Source organism: Pristiophorus japonicus, chromosome 9 (genome assembly GCF_044704955.1).
Source record: "Pristiophorus japonicus isolate sPriJap1 chromosome 9, sPriJap1.hap1, whole genome shotgun sequence".
NCBI lineage: Eukaryota > Metazoa > Chordata > Chondrichthyes > Pristiophoridae > Pristiophorus > Pristiophorus japonicus.
Genome location: NC_091985.1, coordinates 143088915 through 143103847, shown reverse-complemented (window position 1 = coordinate 143103847; position 14933 = coordinate 143088915). Strand labels below are relative to the sequence as shown.

The following is a 14933-nucleotide window of genomic DNA, read 5'->3' as shown; positions in this document are numbered from 1 at the left end:
GTTTAAACTAGCTTGGGAACCTGAGAACGAAATCGAAAGGGAAGGAAGTAAAGCAGAAGTTGGATAGCGAGAATCTAGAAAGCTAATCTGTAAGTCAGAGGAAACAGGGCTTAGTATGTAATAAACAAGGAGGTTTTCCTGTGCTGAATGTTATATACTTTAATGCTAGGAATATAGCGAATAAGGCGGATGAGCTAAGAGCACAGGTAGACACTTGGGAGTATGACATTATAGCTATTACTGAAACATGGCTGAAAGAGAGGCAGGTTTGGCAGATAAATATTCCAGGCTACAGGATTTTTAGACAAGATAGAGAGGGGTGTAAAAGAGGGGGGTGGGGGCGGTTGTGGTACTGATTCAAGAAAATATTACAGCGGTGAGGAGTGTTGATATGTTAGAGGGTTCATCAAATGAGGCCATTATGGGTCGAATTGAAAAATAAAAAAGAGGCAATCACACTGCTGGGCATGTATATAGACCCCACAAACAGTGGGAGGGAGATAGAGGAGCAAATATGTAGGCAAATTGCTGTGAAGTCCAAAAACTATTAGGTAGTAATAGTAGGGGATTTTAACTATCCAAATTTTGATTGGGACAAATTTAGTGTGAAGGGCATAGAGGGTGCGGAATTCTTGAAATGCATTCAAGAGAACTTTATCAGTCAGTGTGTAACAAGCCCAACACGAGAGGGGACAGTCTTGGATTTAGTTTTGAGGAATGAAGCTGGGCAGGTTGAAGGGGTATTAGTGGGAGAGCACTTGGGGGCCAGTGACCATAATTCAGTCAGATTCAAATTGGTTATGGATAAGGACAAGAATAGGCCTGGAATAAAAGTTCCGAATTGGGGAAAAGCTAATTTTGCTAAGTTAAGGAGTGATTTGGCCATGATGGACTGGAAACAGCTACTTGTGTGTGAATCAGTGTCGGAACAGTGGGAGGCATTTAAGGAGGCGATCCAGAAGGTTCAGGCCAAACATGTGCCCTTAAAGAAAAAGGCTGAGAAAAATAATTCTAGAGCCCTCTGGATGTCTAGGGACTTACAGGGGAGGATTAAGAAAAAAAGGGACGCTTATGTCATATATCAATGGCTAAATATTATAGAATCTTTCGAGGAATATAGAAAATTAAGAGGCAAAATTAAAAAGGATATTAGGAATGCTAAGAGAGAGCACGAGAAATTCTTGGCCAGTAAAATTAAGGAAAACCCTAAGATGTTCTATAAATATATTAAGAGTAAGAGGGTAACTAAAGAAAGGGTAGGGCCTATTAAGAGACCATGAGGGTAATCTTTGTGTGGAGGCGGAAGATGTTGGAAGGGTTCTTAACGAATCTGTCTTCACAAAGGAAAGGGATATTGCAGATACTGCTATCAAGGAGGAGTGTGATATTCTGGATGAAATAAATATATAGAGAGAGGAAGTATTAAGGGATTTAGCAGCTTTGAAAGTAGGTAAGTCCCCAGGCCTGGATGAAATGCATCCCAGGCTGTTGAGCGAAGTAAAAGAGGAAATAGCAGAGGCCTTGACCATCATTTTCCAGTGCTCTTTGGATCTGGGCATGGTGCCGGAGGATTGGAGGACAGCTAATGTTGTACACTTGTTTAAGAAGGGAGAAAGGGATAGGTCGAGTAATTACAGGCCCGTCAGCCTAACTTCAGTGGTGGAAAAATTATTGGAAAAAATCCTGAATGACAGGATAAATCTGCATTTGGAAAGGCAAGGATTGATTAGGGACAGTCAGCACAGATTTGTTAAGGAAAGATCATACCTGACTAACCTGATTTAATTTTTTGAGGAGGTAACCAAGAGGGTCGATGAGGGTAGTGCATATGATGTAGTATATATGAACTTTAGCAAAGCTTTTGATAAGGTCCCACATGGTAGACCGAAGGTTAAAGCCCATGAGATACAGGGCAAAGTGTCAAGCTGGATCCAAAATTGGCTTGGAGGTAGGAAGAATAGGGTAATGATTAATGGATGTTTTGTGACTGGAAGGATGTTTCCAGTGGGTTTCCACAGGGCTCAGTACTGGGACCCTTGCTTTTTGAGATATATATCAACGATTTAGATTTGAATATAGGGAGTATGATTAAGAAGTTTGCAGATAACACTAAAACTGGCTGTGTGGTTGATAATGAAGAGGAAAGTCAAGGGCTACAGGCGGATATCAATCTACTGGTCAGGTGGGCAGAGCAATGGCAAATGGAATTTAATTCAGAGAAGTGTGAGGTGACGCACCTTGGGAGGGCTAATAAGGAAAGGGTATACACATTAAGCGGTAATAGTGCAGATGAACAAAGGGACCTTGGAATGCTTGTCCACAGATTGTTTCAGCATCAATCAGTATGAGACTATCTCCTCAAAATGGTCCACAGCAGACATCGAAACTTGAACTGAACCAGTTTACTTTTGTTTATACTGCACATTTAGTGGTAGAAATTGCCCCCCCCGCCTGGAACGGGATGCTCCCAGCCCGTTTCAAAGGTTTTTACTGCAGTTGTGGTTCAGGTCGACTCTGCACAGATCCCTGAAAGTAGCAGGCCAGGTGGATAAGGTGGTTAAGAAGGCATACAGAATGCTTGCCTTTATTGGCCGAGGCATAAAATATAAAAGAGTAGGGAGATTGTGCTTAAACTGTATATATTTTAAGTTCGGCCACAGTTGGAGTATTGCGTGCAGTTCTGGTTGCCGTATTATAGGAAGCACGTGATTGCACGAGAGAGGGTGCAGAGGAGATTTACTAGGATGCTGCCTGGAATGGAGAATCTTAGTTATGAGGACAGATTGGATAGGCTGGGTTTGTTCTCATTGGAACAGAGGAGGTTGAGAGGAGACCTCATTGAGGTGTACAAAATGTTGAGGGGCCTGGACATGGTGGATAGTGAGGGTCTATTTCCATTGGTGGAGGGGTCTATTATGAGGGGGCATAGTTTTAAGATGGTTGGTGGAAGGTGTAGAGGGATTTGAGGGGGGGCTTCTTTACGCAGAGGGTTGTGGGGATCTGGAACTCGCTGCCTGGAAGAGTGGTAGATGCAGAAACCCTCACCACTTTTAAGAGATGGTTGGATGGGCACTTAAAGTGCAGTAACCTGCAGGGTTACGGACCTAGAGCTGGTAATTGAGATTAGACTGGATGACTTTTGTTGGATGGAGCAGATATAATGGTAAGTACTGCAGGGAATAGAATATGGACAGGGTGATCTCCTGGACTAGTTTTGATCGCCTGGATGGGTCGGAGAGTAATTTTCCCAGATTTTTTCTCCCTAAATTGGCTTGGGTTTTTAATCTGGTGTTTGTCTCTCCCAGGAGATCACATGACTCCGGTTGGGGTTCAGTGTAGAATGTTTTAGTATAAGAGGTGTCGCAGTTGTGGTGAGGCGGATTGGTTGGGCTGGGTGCTCTTTGCCTTACCGTCATTGTTCATAAGTTTATATGTAACCTTTAGGGTTGCTGACCAAGGGCCGTGAGACTCTTTGTTGGCCGGCGCGGACCCGATGTGTCGGAATGGCCTCCTTCTGCGCTGTAAATTTCTATGTTTTTATGTTGCATCCTCAAAGAGCTCCAGCAAATTTGTCTAACATGATTTCCCTTTCATAAAACCATGCCGACTCTGCTCGAGTGCATTATGATTTTCTAAATGTCCTGCTACTATTTCCTTAATGATGGACTTCAGCATTTTCCCAATGACAGATGTTAGGCTAACTGGTCTTTTGTTTCCTGCTTTCTGTCTCCTTCCTTTCTTAAGTAGGGGTGTTACATTTGCGGTTTTCCAGTCCGCTGGGACCTCTCCAGAATGCAGGATATTTTGGTAGATTACAACCAATGCATCCACTATCTCTGCAGCCACTTCTTTTAAGACCCTAGGATGCAGGCCATCAAGTCCAGGGGATTTGTCCACCTTTAGTCCCATTAGTTTGCCTCATACTTTTTTTCTTGTGATAGTGATTATTTTAAGACCCCCTCCCCCCCCAGTAGCCACTTGATTATCAATTATTGGGGTGCTTTTAGTGACTTCTACCGTGAAGATCGATACAAAATATTTGTTCAAAGTCTCTGCCATTTCCATGTTTCCCATTATTAATTCCACAATCTCATGCTCTAAGGGACCAACATTTACTTTAACTACTCACTTCCTTTTTATATATCTGTATCAGTTCTTACTATCTGTTTTTATATTTCTTGCTAGTTTACTCTCATAAGCTACCTTCTCTCTCTTTATCATGTTTTTTAGTCATCCTTTGCTGATTTCTAAAAATGTCCCAATCCTCTGGCCCTCCACTGTTCTTTGCAACATTGTATGCCTTTATTTTCAATTTGATACCATGTAGAGAAATGTGAAGGAATACATTTTAAAAGTAAGAATGGGGATAGGAAATATACTCTAAATGAAACAGAGGAAAAGCAGCAGGATATTAGTGTGGTCATTAAAAAGGTGACAGTGCAAGTAAATAAGGCCATGAAAAAAGGCAGACAGAATCCATGGAATTGTACCTAAAGACATAGAATAGAAAAGCAAGGAGATAATGTTTAACTTGTACAAGTCCTTAAGCCAAAGATAAAAGCATTATCTGTAGTTTTGGAATCCCATTATATGAGGCATATTAAAGCAATGGAGAAGAAGCAGCACACAGTTACTAGGATGTTACCACTGACAAATTGGGGCCTTTTTCGCTGGAGCTGGGAAGGTAGAGGAGTGACCTGATGGACATCTTAAAGATTATAAAAGTTTACAGTAAATAATGATGCATTGATTCCATGGTTAACAAAACAGTTGACAAGAGTACACAAATTAAAGCCATTCACAAATAGAATTAGAGGGAATGTTAGATATAAAATCTGTACAGAGAGTAACTGGAATGTGGAATTCTCTGCCATTATCAAAGTGAGGATCTAACAGTTAGAGAGAGACTTGATTTTGCCTCATTAGGTACAGCTGAGGCTTTCTAGGTTCAAGTGGACCAAGCTCATGGGCAGGGACTAATTATTGGTATTTTTTTTTTTTTATAGACCCCCAGGTCAGATACCTGAATATGAGGAGTTATTATGGAAACAGATTGCAAATGCCTTTAATATAAAATGCCGCCATTTGTTTGACAGGTGATTTTAATTTTACTGGAATTGAGTGGTGTTGTGGCAGGAAGTGCAATTGAAAAATTTGTTGAAAATATACAAGACTGTTTCCTAACTCAGCTGTTAATTAAGTAACCATGGATAATCATATATAAGATCCAGTGTTTAGTAATGAGCCTGACTTCCAATCAGGCCTCCATTTGGGAGAACATCTGGGCAACAGTTACCACAACATAATACAGGTTCAATTGGCTGGAAGAACTAAAGACACTGAGAATCTGCAACTTCTTCCAGATTTCAGAAGAGCAAACTTCACTAAAATGGTAGACGATTTGGAAGGGGTAAATTGGCTAACCCATCTGGGTGGTGATGAGACCGCTGTAGAATGCAAATGGAAAATATTTAAGAACAAGATAAAAAAATGTGGTTGATAAATATGTACCTAAAGTCAAAAGAAGGGAATGTGGCAAGAAAAAGTCAAGGTGGCTGACTGGTTATGTGCAAAGGCAAATAAGATATAAACAGAAACGTTTCTATAAATGAAAGGCATCTAATACTCAACTAACCAGAGTTGAGTATAAGGAATAGCTAAACAAAACGAAGGTTGCTATTAGATCAGCTAAAGTTTAATGGAAAAGAGGATTGCAGATAATTGTGGATGTTATGGGAAAAGCTTTTTCAGTTATGTGAAGAGTCAGAGAACTGTCAAAACCTGTATTGGACCATTGAAGGGCGTTCAAGGTAAGGTTACAAAGGACTCACTGGGTATGGTGAAATATTAAAGGAATACTCTTAATCGGTCTTCACCCTTGAAGATGATGCTCAACTATTTGAATTAAATTATTTTAATAATAAATGTAGTAACATTAAATTAAATGAACATATTGTTTCGATACAATTAATAACTGCAAAATAGATAGAGCAGCTGGGCCGGATGATATCCACCCGAGGGTCCTCAAGGAGGCGGGAGGCTGTCCGAGCCCCTAGCCCATATTTTTAATAGTTCACTGCACTCTGGGATAATTCCCATAGACTAGAAGGAGGCTAATGCAGTTCCCATCTTTAAAAAAAGTGACAATACAGAACCAGGTAACTATAGACCCAGTAGTTTGATATCAGTAATAGGAAAGATGCTTGAGGGAATCATTAGGGATGAAATATACAATTGCTTGGATAGAGAAGGATGTAAGGGACAGCCAACATGGCTTCATAAAAATGTCATGTCTTACAAATTCAATTGTATTTTTTGAAGAAGTTACGAAGATGGTGGATGAAGAAAGCCCAGTAGACATTGTATACTTCGTCTTCCAAAAAGCTTTTGAAAAGGTGCTGCACAAGAAGTTTGTGTACAAGATTAAAGCCTCTGGTATTAGCTTCTGTATTATAGCATTCTATGATTTCTATTCTTTAATTGAAATTCAGCCCACACTGATGGGTTGAACATCTCATTCTCTGTATACTGTAAGGGTCTGACACACGAGGAGCTTAGTGAATATCAGTCCATTTGTTAATTGGTTTGAGTTCACAGAACAAATAGGGCTATAAACAGGCAGCCTCAATGAGAATGACCAAAAATTAAAGCACATATTTGAGGAATAGAAAGAAAGCTTTCCCTGCACCCAATTCATGCTATGCATGATCTGGGAACCCTTGATACGTGGCCAGGATTGGATGGAAAAAGTAGGAAATGGTCCATATCTGAGAATTACTGGTATGAGTTAAAGGTGTGCATCAAAATCCTGTAATTAATTTTCCGTACAACTTTGTGAAGTGCGGTGGGATCGTTTTCTAAGCTTTAGCACTATATAAATGAAGGTGTTGTACAAATCTAATTTATCTAATTCAACTTAACCATCAATTAATACCCATCTAAAATATACTATACTTGGATATACAACATACAAAAATGCAAGTGTTATTATTACAGGAAGCAACCAATTGTCACATGCAGAATTGTGCAATAGCTACAAAAAAATGATTGAATCATGAACCTTATGAAGACCTCATGACATTTCTATATCAAAAACATTACAGTATATCAAAATACTTTCAAACATTCTAAGAATCAATAAACATTACTAGCTGTACAAAATTCAGCATTAAACATTACCAGCAAATCATTTTCATACGATTACATAGGATATACAACACAAACAGCCATTCGGCCCAACCAGTCTGTGATGGATTGTGGTGCTTCTTGACTGATTGGAGCCTCCATAGCTGTCTTGACCTTTTTCCTGCTACTGGGTGGCGTTTTCTGATTGGATGCAAACAGGCAAAGAGAAAGAGAAGCAGGGCAGCAGCATTCATTTTAGCTCGAACTATCTTTAACTTTTGTTAATCAGAAACGGATCTTCTGTATTTGCGAACCTTCCTAGAAGTACAGTTATCTAAGTAATTTTTCCTTATCCAATCGTTCTGGAATTATTGTATTTTATCTTTGATGCACAGTGAGAGATAAGTAACTTCTCTTTACTGCTGTTTTTATTCGATTGTTACTGTTGTATTACAAGAATTCTAGATCTGTCTTTATTCTTTGCCAACAGTTTTACTGGATTTATTAAAGGATTTGGATTCTGAAGCTCTGACCTTTAGTGATATTTCTTGGTGTAGTGTTGAAGCTAGCTGGAGAATCAGAGTTATTGCTCGCTGTATGCTACAATCTGACAAACAGTACAGTAAAAATAACTGTGAAACACGACTTAAGAATTACCCCGAGTAATTGCTCAGATCACTAGGCAGAAGATCTTGTCCGTCGTTCCCGATAGAGCAAAATCCCTGCACGAGGAAACTGTACGCTCGGAGTTTGAGGAGATCTCTCCCCGTGAGCCAGACCCTCCGAGTCGATCACAGAGAGGCAACCTACCCTAAAAACCCTCAACAATGACATAGAAGCCAGAAAAAAGAAACGACATGGTCACTGGCGGAGAACCGAGCCAATTCTTGAAGAATTTCAAGTTGCCCCAGACGATGAGACCACTCTTCAAAACAGCCGCGACCGAGGCTCGCTCGGCCCTCTGGACGTGTGAGGAGCTATGGTCTGCGCTCAGCGACCTCTACACTCAAGATAAAACAGGAGCATTCAAGGAAGATGCTCAACAAACTGAATCGATCTTCCCAGAGAACTGTTACCTCGCCAACAGCGCCTCACCCACTTGACGGAATGGCTCCACACCATGGCCCTAGAATCACAGTCTAGCATCAACAGACGGTTGGGACAAGGAGCTCAAGAACACAGTCCTCAAGTCGGACTACCGTGATAAACCCTCGAGCCAACACTGCTGCGGCCGCCAAGAACGCAGACTTTGAGTGAGACAAATGGCCAAGTTGAAAGCGGCAGAAGCGAGATAAACGGCTGAGTGGAAAGCGGCAGAAGCGAAATAAACGGCCAAGTTGAAAGTGACAGGAGTGAAGGCCGACGCAGACCTCGAGATACTTCAAGCCAGGAAAACTGCTGCCATACAGCAAGCAAGAGTAGAGGAGATGCAGCGAGCCAAGCAAGAGGCGCGGAGGCCTTGGGCCTGAACCTCATTAGAACAGACCTCAAACGACCATGCCTTGCAATTTCAGCACCTCGCAGACAGGTCAGTTAAAGTCTGCCCCTGTATTCCGGCTTCGGACAGTGGCCCCGATCTTTCAGCAATCCAGAACGGAATGAAGAGCTGTCCCACTAGCCAGCGGCTTGGCACCGAACTACTCGAGTCCCTGTCCTCTCGAGCTGGCAACCAAGAGGGATCTATTCCTCAACCTGACAAAGAACATTTCCGACACACTCGCTTGTCAGTGCCAGCCTGTACATGAGCTCGATGTCCATGATGGGGATCCGATCATGTTTCAGCCATGGTGCCATGCATTCGAAGCCATGGTAGACCAGGCCCACACTCCAGCCACGCAGAAGCTTACCTTTCTTGCCAAGTTCACAAAGGGGAACGTCAAGATATTGGTAGAGAGGTTCCGGCACTGGTACATTTCGGATCCTGAAACGGCCTACCAGGAAGCATGGAAGGAACTAGGAGAGTTTTGGTAATAAGACAAGAATTACAACATCCGTCCTTCAAAAGCTTGACAGCTTTCCGAAGTTCAGGGCAGACGAAGGCCACAAACTTCTTGAACTTGCCGAATTGTGCACAGACATCGCAGAACAGATGGACAACTTGCCCGACTTGGGGCTGCTTAACTACCCCCACTATCTTCATCTGATGCTCAAAAAACTCCCTACTTACAAAAGCAGTGCATGGAGGAAGCGCGTATCAGAATACATGACCGAGAACGGCAGCTACCCTCCTTTCGCCAGGCTGGCTAAATTCCTGAAAACTGAAGCCAGACAGCACAGCGACCTTGACCTTTACACATTAAGTCAGGTCCGTCAGCCAACCTCAGAGAGAACAGGAAGGAACAGAAGCCCCAGCTCTTCCCTTCATGTCTTGGCAACACCTACAACTACGAAGGTGGCGCCCATGTTGCTAGATTCAGAGATATGCCTCTACCATGACAGGCAAGGCCATCATATGTCGGACTGCATCGCTTTCGGCCAAAAGCCCATTCAAGAACAAAGAGAATTCTGCAGAGCCAACGGCCTGTGTTTCAGGGACCACCACAGAATGTTGTGGGTCTCCCCGCCTTCTGTACAAGGAATGCCAAGGCACAGAACATACCTCCTTCATGCAAGCGACGCCGAGACAGAATGGCGAGACCCACAGCGGGGAAACCCATCATGAGAGGCCAATAGACGAGTCACAGGTCATATAGGCCAACACAAAGTGCACCAGATACCTGGCTTGCCTTTCCGCACGATCTTGTTGTAAGATCATTCTATGTCAAATCTACCACAGAGATCATCCCTTGAAATGTATCCTTGGCTAAGCGGTGCTCGACGAACAATCTAATGCCTGTTTTGGAGACCCCGAAATCTTCGTCGCTCTAGACCTCCCAGGCCCAGCTTACTCCTACGAGCTTGCCACCTGCGGCAGAGACTGAATCACGGCGGAAGGGAGACGAGCAAGCGGTCTGATTGTTGAAGCAGCAGATGGAAAGACCGAACAGCTGCCAACATCATAGAGAATGCCTACATCCCCGGAGACAGAAGCGAAATCCCACATCCCGATTTCTGCGAGAAGTTCCCCCACCTCAGGTCAGTGGCGAAAAAGGATACCCGAGCCAAGAGAGGATGCATCCATCATCTTCCTCATTGGAAGAAGCTGCCCTGAGCCCCTCAAAATCAGGGAGTCTCGCAATGGGTCGAGAGGAACACCATGGGCACAACGTACAGACCCAGTCTCCGGACAGGTTTGCCCAAGTGGGGCAAATGAGAAAGTCCATGCCTCCGTCAACCGTACTATCCTTCAACCACGGAAGGCCATGTCCATCCGACACCAACACTCAGTTAAGATCATGACAGAAGGTGCTCACCTCAACTCGGAGTTCCCTCCACTCCCCAACAACGAACCCATGCTCGTGGCTCCGAAAACTCGGCCCTCCAGGCACCAGCTGACAACTTGGCATAATCGGATCTGTATGGACAACGACAACGGTGACAGGGCCAACGACCTGAGGATCAACTCCGGATTCGACAGTGGAAGAAACACCGGCAGAGCCAGCAGCCTCGACACAAGACGAACGAGACAAAGCTGGATACCTCTGTTGGGGATGTCGTTCTCCTCCGGCAGAAAGAATTCCCCCGGAACGACTGACCACTTGCATGTGCCTCCAAGTCCGACCCCACCGATGATGGAAGGGTACATAAGGTGGATGGTACGGTCTGCAGCGATGATACGCTACCCGAGACTGAACTTGTACTCATACAGACGGCACTCGCCTCGAAGCCATCCCACGAACTAAGAGAAAACTCATCTCTAACTAGTAAAAATTTCAATCCTTGTTATTTTTAGATGAGAGTGTGATGGACTGCGACGCTTCTTGACTGATTGGAGCCTCTGTAGCTGTCTTGATGTTTTTCCGCCACCGGGTGGCATTTTCAGATTGGATGCAGACAGGCAGAAAGAGAAAGAGAAGCAGGGAAGCAGCATCCATTTTAGCTAGAACTATCTTTAACTTTTGTTAATCAGAAACGGATCTTCTGTATTTGCGAACCTTCCTAGAAGTACAGTTATGTATGTAACCTTTCCTTATCCAATCGTTCTGGAATTATTGTATTTTATTTTTGAAGTACTGTAAGAGATAAGTAACTTCTCTTTATTGCTATTTTTATTCGATTGTTACTGTTGTATTACAAGAATTCTAAATCTGTCTTTATTCTTTGCCAACAGTATTACACTGCATTTATTAAAGGATTTGGATTCTGAAGCTCTGACCTTTAGCCATATTTCTTGGTTAAGTATTGAAGCTAGCTGGAGAATCAGAGTTATCACTTGTTGTATGCTACACTCTGACAGAAACAGTACACAGTTCATGTCGGTGTTTATGCTCCACTCGAGCCTCCTCCCATCTTTCCTCATCGAAATCTATCAGCATAACCTCTCTGTTTCCTTCTCCCTCATCTGCTTCTCTAGCCTCCCCTTAAATGCATCTATACTATTCGCTTCAACCACTCCCTGTGGTAGCAAGTTTCACATTCTCACCACTCTTTGGGTAAAGAAGTTTCTTCTGCATTCCTTATTGGATTTCTAGGTGACTATCTTATATTGATGACCTTTAGTTGTACTCTTTCGCACAAGTGGAAACATTCTCTCTGTATCCACTCTATCAAAACCTTTCATAATTTTTAAAAGGGTTACCCCTCAGCCTTCTTGTTTCAAGAGAAAAGAGACCCAGCCTATTCATCCTTTCCTCATATGTATGCCCTCGCATTTCTGGTATCATCCTTGTAAATCTTCTCTGCACCCTCTCCAGTGCCTCTGTATCCTTTTTATAATATGGCAAGGACTGTATGCGGTACTCCAAGTGTGGTCTAACCAAAGTTCGATATAGGTTTAGCATAACTTCACTACTTTTTAATTCTATACCTCTACAAATAAACCCTAATGCTTGGTTTGCTTTTTTTTTGGGCCTTGCTAACTTATGTCGCAACTTTTAGGGATTTGTGTATTTGTACTTCGAGTTCCCTGTGTTCCTCTATCCCACCTAGACTCGCAAACTCCAAGTAAAATGTGACCTCCCTATTCTTCCTACCAAAATGTAATACTTCACATTTATCTATGTTGGACTTCATTTGCCAATTATATGCCCTTTCTGCAAGTTTATTAATGCCTTTCTGTAATTTGTTGCAATCCTCCTCCATATTGACTATCCCCCTAATTTGGCATCATCCACAAATTTAGAAATTGTGTTTTTGATTCCAAAGTCTAAATTGTTAATATAAATTGTAAACAACAGTGGCCCCAACACTGATCCTTATGGAACACCACTTCCCACCTTCTGCCACTGTGATTAGCTACCTTTTACCCGTATTCTCTGCTTTCTGTCTTGAAGCCAGCTAGCTAGCTATTCTGCTACTTGTCCCCGCCTCTGCATTCTCTTGTTCATCGGTCTATTATGAGGTACTTTATCGAAGACCTTTTGAAAATCTAGATAAATTACATCTACTGCATTATCATTGCCTACTCTCTCTGTTACCTCTTCAAAAAATTCAATGAGGTTGGTCAGCAAGACTTTCCCTTTTGAAATCCATGCTGATTATTCATGGTTAGATTTTTGGTTTCTAAATGTTCTTCTATTTTCTCCTTTAGTCGGGATTCATTATTTTTCCTACCACCGCTGTTATCCTGACTCACTATAATTCTATCCCCCTTCTTAAATATAGGTATTATGTTAGCTATCCGTCAGTCCTCTGGCACTACACCTTTTTCTAACAAATTATTAAATGTGTGTAGTAATGCCTCTGCTATCTCTTCCCTAGATCTTTAAAAATGTGTGGATGCATTCCATCCAGACCAGGGTTTCTTTCCTCTTTGAGTTTGATTAGTAGTTTATTTAATATATCCCCTCTTTTTATTTTAAATGTACTTATCTCGGTACTAATCTCATCATCCAACGTTAGAACCTATCTCCCTGGTAAATACTGAAGCAAAATGATTATTTAATATTTCTGCCATCTCTCTATCTTTACCGGTGCTATTATCTGGTATATCCCTTAATGGCCCTATTCCCATCCCAACCTTCCTTTTTTTATTGGTAACTGTAAAATATTTAACTATTTTGTTTTTATGTTCCTTGATAAATTAATTTCATAGTTCCTCTTTGCAAAATTGTTTTTTTGACTTCTCTCCTAATCTTTTCGTATTCTCCCTTATCAATGCACTCCCCTGCTGTCAATGTACTTAATGTATGCCTCTTTCCTCACCGTCAATTGTTCCCTTATGGCTTTATTCATCCATGGGGTGTTATTAGTGTTTAGCTTGTTCTTTCATTTTAGCGGAATATATTGTTCCTGCACACTGTTGAACACCGTTTTAAATGTTTCCCATTGCTGTTCTACATCATTTTTTGCCAATATTGTTGCCCACTTTATTTTCCCAAGTTCTATTCTCAGATCCTCAAAATCAGCTTTTCTCCAATCTATTACCCTGGTTTTCTTCATACTTGTGTCTTTCTCAATTATCATCTTACAGCATATTGTATTATGGTCACTATTGCCTAGATGTTCCCCTACTTTTACTTCTCTTATTTACTCTATTTCATTCCCCCATTACGAGATCCAATAGCGAATCTTCCCTTGTTGGGCTTTTAACATATTGGGTTAGAAAGGGGTTCTGTACACATTGGAGGAACTCAATTCCCTTATCCCTTTTACCTATCTCTTCAGTCCAATTAATATCAGGGTAGTTGAAATCCCCCATGATTATTATTCTATGTTTTTTACTCATTTCCCTAATTTGTCTGCATATTTTTTCCACTATTAGGTGGTCTGTAGATTACACCTATTAGTGTGATTGAACCTTTATTATCTTTTATCTCTATCCATAGGGATTCTATTTTTGTCTTGCTGATAGCTGCATCACTCTTTTCTACTGCCATTGTTATCCCTAATAAGTACAGCTACTCTACCTCCCCTTTTTCCCTCCCGATCTTTTCTAAATATGTTATACCCTGCAATGTTTAATTCCCAGTCCTGATTTTTCTGTAGCCAAGTCTCAGTAATCCCTACTATGTCTGGTTCATCGTAATGCATGACTGCCTCCAGATTCCATGTTTTATTACGGACACTGTGTGCATTGCTGTACAGACAGATTAACTCATTTTTAATCGGATTTCCTCTCTCTTTATATGTATCCACCGTTTTAGACTCCTGTTTGGACTCTATTTCCTTGCCATCAAGGTTCTCCCTTACTTTATTCTTTCCAATGCTCTCTTTTCCTGTTTTGTGTATATTTAGGCTGGTTACATTTCTTGTAGATCCCTTCCTTCATCTTATTAGTTTAAAGCCCTTGCCATCTTCCTACTTTCCCTTTCTGCTAGGACACAGGTCCTATCCTGGTTCAGGTGGAGCCCGTTACATCAGTGCAGCTCCTACCTGACCCAGAACTGTTGCCAGTGCCCCATGAAAAGGAACCCCTCTTTCCAGTACCAGCCCTTTAGCCATCTGTTAATTGTCCTGATCTGTCTGCTTCTATGCCTATTTTCAAATATGTTACTAATTAAAAATAGGTGTTATGATGGGAAGGTTGTTAATAATATATAGTACTCAAAAGAGAAAATTCAATTTAAATCCTAGTTGAAGCAACCTGTTCATTTTATAATCAGAGTTTGCACAGAGGATTAGTCTATGTAGTGTAGAAATCACTTTGCGCACTGCTGATAATGTTCTGTTTGGCTACTAACTCCTTCACCAGTCTGCTTATTAAATAGGTGATAATGGTGGCATGTGTAGCTAACCAGAATGTAGAAGGTTCCACGGTTTCTGAATTA

At 41.8% G+C, this 14933-nt stretch overlaps 1 protein-coding gene across 2 annotated transcripts in view; it reads right to left on the bottom strand.

The window, feature by feature from the left end:
* The window catches only part of ralgapa2 (Ral GTPase activating protein catalytic subunit alpha 2), a 468335-nt gene that overhangs the window by 262252 nt on the left and 191150 nt on the right, over positions 1–14933 (bottom strand). The window lies entirely within an intron of this gene.